We start from the raw sequence: 10,446 nt of genomic DNA, 5'->3' as shown, positions 1-10,446 counted from the left end.
TTTGCAAACAATAGGGATAAGGTTTAGTTCCACCGCCCTGCCTTTTCGCCTCCCTCATTCATTGGCCAACTGGGTTATTATGGAGTCTTTTTGCAAGTAATCCACTAATGCTTTGAGCATCTGTTTTCTTTGGGTTTTATTGTTTTGGGCTTTTTTTTATTTTTATTTTTAATGATGAACTATCTGAAATATGGAACTCTGTCTAACCCAGTAGTAAAGTCATGCCTTCTGGAATGGTTTAAAAGTGTGCCATAAGTGTAAACTATAAATGGGAAATTTAAATGTGTACAAGTTTTACATCTTTATTAAAAATCGTCAGTTTTGTGTAGCTTAATACGAAAAGATATTTTAAGTTCCTTTTAAGGTTTTAACACCAGGATATTGTACCATTTAAATGTATAAATATATTTTTAAAAGTAGGACTTCATAATAATCAGAATAAAGACATTCCTTCATCCAGTGCTGGCTATTCCAGCACCCCCATTCTTCCTGCTATTGAACTTTTAAGTGTTAGCCAGGAAGAATAGACTTAAATACTCGGTGTTTAGGATAGTTAAAATATGAGCATTTTTCATATAGTGTCTTTGTAACAAAGACATTGGCTATACTTCTCTAAGCCTTTCTGCTCATTTCATATGTGCTGTCACCAAATGGTAATTTTTAAAAATTGATCGCTCTATCCTAATCTCTTTCTTTTTTTCTACCTGAATTATTTTCGTTGGATTTTTGCTCTTTCTTAAATCAGTGAGTTTCAGAATTTATTGTGTGTACATTACCTTGAAGGATTTGTTCAATGCTGATTCCTGCACTTCAGATCTCAGATTCTGAATCAGTAGGTCTGGAGGATGGCATTGAACAGTCTGCATATTTAACTGAAAGGTTAGAAAATACTATGAGTTTTAAAAACACTGATTTGATCTTTCCTAGAGAGGCATTATAATGTGTTGGTTAAAGACATGGAACTAGGGCCAGATTGCCTTGGTTTGAAGCCCATCTCCACCACTTGATAGCTAGATGACCCTGGGCAAGCTGTTTAACCTCTCTGTGCTTCATTTCCCTCTACCATATGATGAGGTTACCTACTTTGTAGGATTGTTGTGAGGGTTGAATGAGTTAAGATGTACAAAGACCTTAGAATAGTGTGTGCCACATAGCAAATGATACATAAATCTCCAATTACATTGAGTTACTAAACTGTAAAAACCGCATCACATACATTCTCTCATTAATCTTTACAATATCGCTGAGGTAGTTATTATCTTCAAATAAGAAAACAGGCTAAGAGGGGTTCGGTAATTTGTTCTCACACAACTAGTAACATGTTGGAACTGAAGTCGGAAATTAGATTTAACTCAAAAGTTTATGCTTTTTTAAAAAAGTAATATTTCTTGCCTCTCTTCAGTCTCCCTTCAGATGTTGCTCCATAAGTATCTCTGATGGCTTCCCATTGTCTACCATATATAATTCAAATTTCTTAGCTTTTCTTTTTATTTACAGAACCCTTCAGAGTCTGGTACCAACTTCGCTTCCAACGACCATCTTCATAGTATTACGCCACTCTCTTCCAACCTGCTGATGTTCCATCAGTACTACTAGAATTCTCCAAATCTATTTCTTATTACATTTTATGCATATTTAGCCATTGGCCTTTTTATTTCCCCTTAAGATTTTACTCAAATGGGTTTAAAGACTTCTCCAGGCCGTGCTTTTTGCTTATAAATATATAGTGCAAGACTGCCCTTGTCTTTTTAATTTTTATGTCTGCAGTGCACAGTGCAGAACAGTGAGTGTCATGATACTCTGAAACTGTGTATGTTCAGTGAGTACTTATTATTTTAACAACTTAACACATTTTGTCTTGGGTTAATGACTCAAAAAGTTGTTGCCTTTTTTTTTTTTTAAGGCTTGGTTTTTTTCTGAGATGATAGCGTATAATTCTGTGTAGTTTAGTAGAGATTTTAGTGATAGCATATGGTTTATAAACAATATGGAAAAATAAGTATTGAAATTATAGGCTCAGAGGACATTTCAAGTAGGAAAAAATCAGGAGCAATGTTTGTTAATATTCATGAATTTAAAATGCTTTATACATATTTTCTCATTTAATCCTTGCAACCATTTTATTATCTCTATATTAAGATGAAGAAACTGAGGCACCAAAAGATTTAGTAGCTTTTAAAATGTATTTTTAAAATATTTAATTTCCTCTTGTGTGGGCAGCAAGCCACCCAGGTGCCGAGGCAAGAAACGGGGCACGAGCAGTTCCAGTATAATAAAATAATAAAATAAGAATAGTTATACTAGATATAGATCTTAGATATGATTATATATGAATATCATTAATCATTAGTTTGTGGCAATTACTCTTTATTCCAATATTTAATAATCCTCGCTCTATAATCATAACCTAGGAAAAACCAGGCCATACAGAGATAGGAGCTTAGGGGACATAGTGAGAAGTGACCAGAAGACGAGTGCGAGCCTTCTGTTATGCCCGGACAGGGCCACCAGAGGGCTCCTTGTTCTAGCGGTAACGCCAGCGTCTGGAAAGACGCCCATTGCCAAGAGGACCCTGGTCTAGCGATAGCGTCAGTGTCAAGGAAAAACACCCGCTACTTAGCAGACCGGGAAAGGGAGTCTCCCTTTCCCTGGGGGAGTTTAGGGAAGAATCTACTCCTCCACCTCTTGTGGAGGGCCTGACTTGGTGTCAGGCCCGCCCGCAGTTATCTGGAAGCCTAACCGTCTCCCTGTGGTGCTGTGCTTCAGTGGTCACGCTCTTCGTCTGCCTTTATGTTCCATCCTGTACACCTGGCTCTGCCTTTTAGCTAGCAGTAGCAAATTGGTGAAAGTACTAGAAGTCTCTGATATGCAGAAATAATGGTGTAAGCTGTCTCACTCTCCTCTCTCTCTCTCTGTCTGCCTCGGTTGCCAGGCAGGGAAGAGCCCCCTGTCCAGTGGACACGTGAACTTAACTGTCATTGGAGATGGCTCACTGCCCCTTCGTCTTGTATCCAATAAATATCAGCGCAGCCTGGCATTTGGGGCCACTACCGGTCTCCGCGTCTTGGTGGTAGTGGTCCCCCAGGCCCAGCTGTCTTTTCTTTTGTCTCTTTGTCTTGTGTCTTTATTTCTACAATCTCTCGTCTCTGCACACGGGGAGAAAAACCCACCGATCCTGTGGGGCTGGTCCCTACAATCTTGGTACAGTTTTTTTAATTATAAGAGTGGTATATGTTAGGTGTAATAAAAAGTATCTTAATTCAAAATGTTAGGGAATTAAAAAACAGAAAACTTTTCCTTTTCAGTTTGAACACTTAAGACAGTTGCCTAATCTCCTTGCTCACAGCTTTTCTTTAAAAACCTGCCCAACAATGTAGGGACATCATTCTCATGACCAGTGGGTAGGGTTGGTCTAAGGAACATAAAGCCCCATACCACTTAAAGTCCCATACCACTTCCCCAACAAAACTGGTACGGGTATTTATATCAGAGCTGCATATCTGATGCAGGCTAAACCATTCATGTGATTTCTTGATTTTGGAGTTGGGATATCACAAGACTATTGGAAGCCGAGCTGGAAAGGTCTTATGTGTTGCTATGACAGTAGAATCATGAAGAAACATGGAAATGGACATATGGAGTCAGTGGGTGGTAGGGTGGGGTGGGGTAGGGGAGGATGACACCTGTTTCCTGAGGACTAGTTATATATTGATAACTTAATGTAAACTTGTAACTTAGTTGCTTTTTTTTTTTTTTTTTTGGTGATATGGAGTCTCACTCTGTTGCCCAGGCTGAATGCAGTGGTGCGCTCTTGACTCACTGCAACCTCCGCCTCCCTGGTTCCAGTGATTCTCCTTCCTCAACCTCCTAAGTAGCTGGATTACAGGCACCTGCCACCACGCCCAGCTAATTTTTGTGATTTTAGTAGAGACAGGGTTTCGCCATGTTGGTCAGGCTTGTCTCAAATTCCTGACCTCAGGGGATCTGCCCCCTTCAGCCTCCCAAAGTGCTGGGATTACAGGCGTGAGCCACCGCGCCTAGCCATTGCTTTTTATCTTAAACTTATCCTTTTGTTTTAAATAAAAATTGTTAACTTTTAAACAAGTATCTGGTATACAATTTGTATGCAATAAAAGTCACCCATTTTAGGGGTATAGTTCAATGAGTTTTAGTAAATGTATTCTCTTGTATGAATATACCACAGTTTGTTTTATCCATATACATTGTTACAGTTTTTAGTTATCACAAATAAAGTTTCTGTTGACCTTTGTGTACAGTGGACATATGCCTTATTTCTCTTGGCTGCATCATATGATAGGTGTACATTTGGCCTTTTTTTGAGGTACAATTCACATTTATAAAATTAGCCATTTTATTTGAGACAAGATCTCTGTCACTCAAAGCTGGAGCTCAGTGGCACAATCCTAGTTCACTGCAGCCTCCAACTCTTGGACTCCAGCAATCCTCCCACCTCAGCTTCCCAGGCAGCTAGGACTACAGGTGTTTGCCACCAAGACTGGCTAATTAAAAATTTTTTTTGTAGAGACAGGATATCACTGTGTTGTCCAGGCTGGTTGCAAACTCCTAGCCTCAAGCGATCCTTCCACCTCAGCCTCCCAAAGTGCTGGAATTACAGGTGTGAGCCACCATGCCCAGTCAAAAATTAGCCATTTTAAAGTAGACATTTCAGTGACAGTACATTCACAATGTTGTGCAGCCATCACCTCTACCTAGTTCCAAAACATGCAACCTTTCATGTCTGACTTCCCTCATTTAATATAATGTTTTCAAGGTTATCTATGTTGTAGCATGTATCAGTACTTTATTCCTTTTTATTGCCACATAATCATTCTATGGATATACCACATTTTGTATATCCATTCATCAGTTGATGTATAATTAGGTTGTTTCTTTGTGATGTATTGATTTAGTGATCTCTTTTGTGAATAGTGCTGCTGTGAACATATGTATGCAAGTTTTTGTTTGAATTGAAATATTTCAATTATTTTGGTTATATAGCTAGTGGAATTGCTGGGTGATATGGTAATCTTGTTTAATGTCTTGTGGAATTGCCAAACTGTTTTCCACCCTTGCTGCATCATTTTACTTTCCCACTAGCAATATGTAAGGGTTCTAATTTCTCCATATCATCGTTAACACTTACTATTTTAGTTTGTAAAAATAATAATTAGCTATTATAGTGGACATGAAGTGGTATCTCATTGTGGCTTTGATTTACTTATCACTAATATAATGGGCATTTTTTCATGTGCTTGTTGGCCATTTGACTATTTTCTTTGGAGAAATGTCTTCAGGTATTTTGTTCATTTTTAAGTTGGATTACTTGTCTTTTTGTTGTTGCATTGTAAGAGTTTCTAATGTATTCTAGATACTAGACCCTTTTCAGGTTATATGATTTCTGAATATTTTTTCCCATTCTGTAGATTGTCATTAGATGCACAAGTTTTATACTTCGGTAAAGTTCAATTTATTGTTTTCTTGTTGCTTGTGCTTTTGGTGTCGTATCTCAGAAACCATTGCCAAATACAAGGTCATGAAAATTTACCCCTAGATTTTCATTTAAGAGATTTATAGTTCTGTCTTTTACATTTAGATCTTGATCCATTTTGAGTTGATTTTTTTTAATGCGTGTGAGGTAGGGGTTCAACTTCATTCCTTTTTTTTTTTTTGAGATGGAGTCTCGCTTTGTTGCCCAGGCTGGAGTGCAGTGGCACAATCTCGGCTCACTGCAAGCTCTGCTTCCTGGGTTCATGCCATTCTCCTGCCTCAGCCTCCCAAGTAGCTGGGACTATAGGCACCCACCACCACACCCGGCTAATTTTTTTTGTATTTTTAGTAGAGACTGTGTTTCACCATGATATCCAGGATGGTCTCGATCTCCTGACTCCGTGATCTGCCGCCTCGGCCTCCCAAAGTGCTGGATTACAGGCGTGAGCCACCGCATCTGGCCAACTTCATTCTTGTTTACATGGCTGTCTGGTCGTCCCAGGACCATTTGTTGAAGAGACTGTTTTCTTCCCATTTAATGGTCTTGGCACCCTTATTGAAAATTAGTTTACTATAAAACATGTGAGTTTATTTATTGACTCTTTCTTCTTTTCCATTGATGTGTATGTCTGTCCTTGTGCCAGTAACACATTGTCTTGATTACGGTGGATTTGTAGTAAGTTTGGAATTGGAAAATTTGAATCCTCCAACTTTTTCTTTTTGGGGATCCTTTTGACTACTCAGGATCCCTTGCAGTTTAGGCTTAGCTTTTCCATTCCTGCAAAAAAAGGCCATCGGGATTTTGACAGGAATTGTATCAAATCTATAAATTGCTTTGGGGAGTATAACCGTCTTAATGATACAGTTTTTCAACCTATGGATCCAAAATGTCTTTTCATTTATTTAGGGTTCTTTAATTTCTTTCAGCACTTTGTAGTTTTCAGTGCAAAAATCTTGCACCACCATGGTTAAATTTATTAGTAAGTAATTTTTATGCTATTGTAAATGGAATTGTTTATTTAATTTCCTTTTTGGATTGTTCATTGTTGTATAGAAATACAACTGATATTTGTGTGTTGATCTTGCATCCTGTAACTTAGCTGAATTCGTTTAGTAGCTCCAACAGTTTTTTGTGAATTCTCTAGGAAATTCTACATATAAGATCATGCCTTCTTTGAATAGAGTTACTTCTTGCTTTCTTGCTTTATTATTCTGAATAGACCTTCTGGTTCAGTGTTGAGTAGAAGTGGTGAAAGTGTGTATCTTTGTTTTGTTCCAGATCTTAGGTGGAAAGTGTACAGTCTTTCACCAATAATTATGTTAATTACAGGTTTTTCCATAGATGCTGAGGAAGTTCACTTATATTCCTAAATGTTTGAGTGTTTTTATCATCAACGAGTATTGTATTTTGTCAAATGCTTTTTCTGCATCTATTGAGATGAGCATGTGACCTTTTCCTTTTTCTCTATTAGTATGGTATATTGTATTGGTTGATTTCCATATGTTGAACCACCTTTGCATTTCTGGGATAAATCCCACTTGGTTATGGTACAAAATTTTCTTTATCAGAATTCAGTTTGCTGGTAGTTTGTTAAGGATATTTGCATCTATGTTCATAAGAGATAATTGGCTTGTAGTTTTATTTTCTGTGATGTCTTTTTCTGGCTTTGGTATCAGGGTATTGGTGGCTTCACAAAATGAGTTAGGAAGTGTCCTCATATCTTTTGGAGGGGTTTGAGAAAGATTGGTGCCAATTTTTCTTCAAAGGTTTAATAGGGTTCACCAGTGAACCCATCTGGGCTAGAACTTTTATTTGTTGGGAGGTTCTTCATTAGTGATTCAATCCCTTGTTTGTAGATTTGTTGAAATTTTCTATTTCTTTTTGTCACTTTTGTTATTTGTTTAACCTATTGTTTAACTTGTTTAACTATTTAACTTCTTAGAGTACAATTGTTCATAATAGTCTCATTTAATTCTTTTTATTTCTATTAGGTCTGTAGCAGTGTCCCACTTTCATTTCTTCTGATTTAGTAATTTGAGTCTTCTCTTTTTTTTCTCTGGGTCATCTAACTAAACGTTTTCAATTTTGTCAATCTTCTTAAGTAATTTTTATTTCATTGATTCTCAGGTTAAAAATTTTTTTATTACATTATCTGGACTCTATTTCCTTCCTCTGCTAGCTTTGGGTTTAGTTTGGTCTTTTTCTAGTTTCTTTGGGCATAAAGTTGGGTCATTGTTTTGGGGGCTTGATTTTATTTGTCTCTAAGTATTTTCTAATTTCCCTTGTGATTTCTTTTTTGACCTTTTGTCTATTTAAAGTTGTGTTATTTAATCTCCATATGTTTCTCAGTTTTCCAGTTTTCCTTTTATTGATTTGTAGTTTCATTCCATAGTCACTGGAGAAGATATTTTGTGTGATTTCAGTCTTGTAAAATGTATTATTTTGTGGTCTAACATGGTCTATCCATGGATATTGTTCCACGTGCATTTGAGAAGAATGTTTCATTCTGTTGTTGTAGGGTGGAGTGTTCTGTATATGTTAAGTCTAAACTATTTCTCCTTTCATTTCTGCGAAATTTTGCCTCATATTTTGGGGCTCTTATTAGGTGGGTTTGTGTTTATAATTGTCATGTCTTCTTGATGGATTGAACTTTTTAGTCAGCCTTTAATGTCCTTTGAGTCCTGTAACAATCTTCAACTTAAAGCCTGTTTTGTCTGACATTAGTACAAACATCCAAGCTTACTTTTGATTACTGTCTGTATGAAGTATCTTATTCTGTCCTTTTACTTTCCATCTATTTGTGTTTTGGTGTCTATAGCTTGACCCTAGTAGATAGTGTATGTATGGATTTTTTAAAAATTCATTCTGTCAACCTTTGCCTTTTAATTGGAGAGTGTAATTCATTTACATTTAATTACTGTTAAGGAAGGATTTCTGACATTTTAGTATTTGTTTTCTAAATACTATCTTTCTGTTCCTCATTTCCTTCATTATTGCCTTTTGTTTAATTGATTTGTATAGTGTACCATTTTTATTCTCTTCTCATTACCTTTTCTGCACATATTTTTTAGTTATATTCTTAGTGGCTATTTTGGGGATTACAATTAATATCTTAAACATAACAACCTAGTTTGAATTAATACCCACTTAGCTTTCATAGTATACAAAAATTACACTTCTGTATATCTCATCCTTCTTCCTAAATGTTATTGTGTCAAATTACATTTTTATATTTTTTGCTTATTTTACATTTATACATAATGTGCCCAGTAACATTGGTTTATATTTATTTTACGTGTTTTTCTTTTAAATCATAAAGGAAAAAGAGAATTACCAAAAGTGCAATAATACTACTGGCTTTTATATTTACTTCTGTAGTTACCTTTACTGGTGTTTTTATTTCCTCGTATGGCTTTGAGTTACTGTCTGATGTCCCATTATCATCTCTAGTAGGGCAGATCTCCTAAGTTTCCCTTTCACCCTAGACCCCAGGTCTACCAGACCTTCTGAGAAACAGCCATTCTTATCTGTCTCCGGGATGATTTTCCAGAGAATATAAGCTTTTAAGAAACTTTTTATTGAGGTATAATATATATGCCAAACATATTTTAAGTACAAAATTATGTTCATTGTAAAAAGTCAAACAATGCCAAAATTTATAAGAAATTAAAAGAAAAAGCCCCTACCCCTTCTCTTTCCCCAGGGATAACCACCATTAACAGTTAGGGACCTAGAAACTTTATGGTCTTTCTTGATCTCAGAAACTTCTGATCTTTCTGAATTCCTTTCACCCTTCCTTCTCTCCATCGAATTACTTCTTCTACTTTGCATATAAGAACCCTAACAGGTAAGTATTATCATCTCCATTGGACACAAGGCAGAGCAAGGAGTTCAAACACAGAAAATCTATAATTCAAGTGTAATGTTCTTTCTGCCATGTTCGTCTGCCTGGGTCCTGTCTAGAATCTTAAAAGTTTAATTGCTCTGTCACATAAGGTAGCAGATACATTGTCCTGTTAAAATATAATTAAGGCCTTATTTTTTAGACAGGAGAAGACCTGGTCCTGTGGGAGCTGTGACAGAATAGCCTTTATTGCTGAACTGTAGTAAAAAAGATGCCACCTTCTTTAAGAAGGGTAGCTTGGATTGGGCTGGTTATTTAGAGCCTGACTTGGTCAGTGGAAGGGGCTAGGACTGGAATAAGACCTGCCCACTGAGTCAGGGTTAGGACCAGCTGGTGAAGGGGGGGATTATATTAGTTACTATGTGATAATCCAATCCAAGGAGATTTATGTAATCCAACCAAATGGCAGAATCAGCAAGAGCAACTTCCAGAAGAAATTCCTGACATTCCCCAAACATCCCAGGCTTTCACACACTGTTGTACCTTTGCACACACTCTACTTAGAATGTTTTTTCTGCCTTGTCTGCTCAGAATATTTATCTTTCACAATTACGTTATAATATCACCACTTCTGTAAGGCTACACTGCATGTGTGTGAAATATTTGTTTACTTGCCTGCCTCCCATGTGAGTATGTGTACTCATCTTCACTTTTGAAACATAGTTTTGCTGCAGATATGATTCTTTGCTGACAGGTTTGGGTTTTTTTCCTGTCTTTCAGCACTTTAAATATGTTATCTCACTGCCTTCTGGAACTCTGGTTTCTAATGAGAATTTGGCTCTTAATCTTATTGGGGATATTTTGTATGTGTTAATCACTTCTCTCTTGCTGCTTTCAAGATTCTTTGTCTTTGTTTTTGTCAGTTTGACTATACTGTGTCTCAATGTGGATCTCCTAGAATTTGTCCTGATTAAAGATCTTGAGCTTCTTAAAAATGTATAGATTGAAGTCTTACATGTATAGATTTCAGTCTTACATGAAATTTGGGAAGTTTTTGGCTATTATTTCTTCAAACATTCTTTCTGTTCCACTT

The 10,446-nt window shown here is 36.6% G+C and overlaps 1 protein-coding gene across 5 annotated transcripts in view; it reads left to right on the top strand.

The window, feature by feature from the left end:
• Positions 1-10,446, top strand: part of G2E3 (G2/M-phase specific E3 ubiquitin protein ligase) — a 57,902-nt gene that overhangs the window by 923 nt on the left and 46,533 nt on the right. The window lies entirely within an intron of this gene.

The sequence above is a fragment of the Symphalangus syndactylus genome, chromosome 9, assembly GCF_028878055.3.
Source record: "Symphalangus syndactylus isolate Jambi chromosome 9, NHGRI_mSymSyn1-v2.1_pri, whole genome shotgun sequence".
NCBI lineage: Eukaryota > Metazoa > Chordata > Mammalia > Primates > Hylobatidae > Symphalangus > Symphalangus syndactylus.
This window is presented reverse-complemented; position numbering and strand designations above follow the sequence as displayed.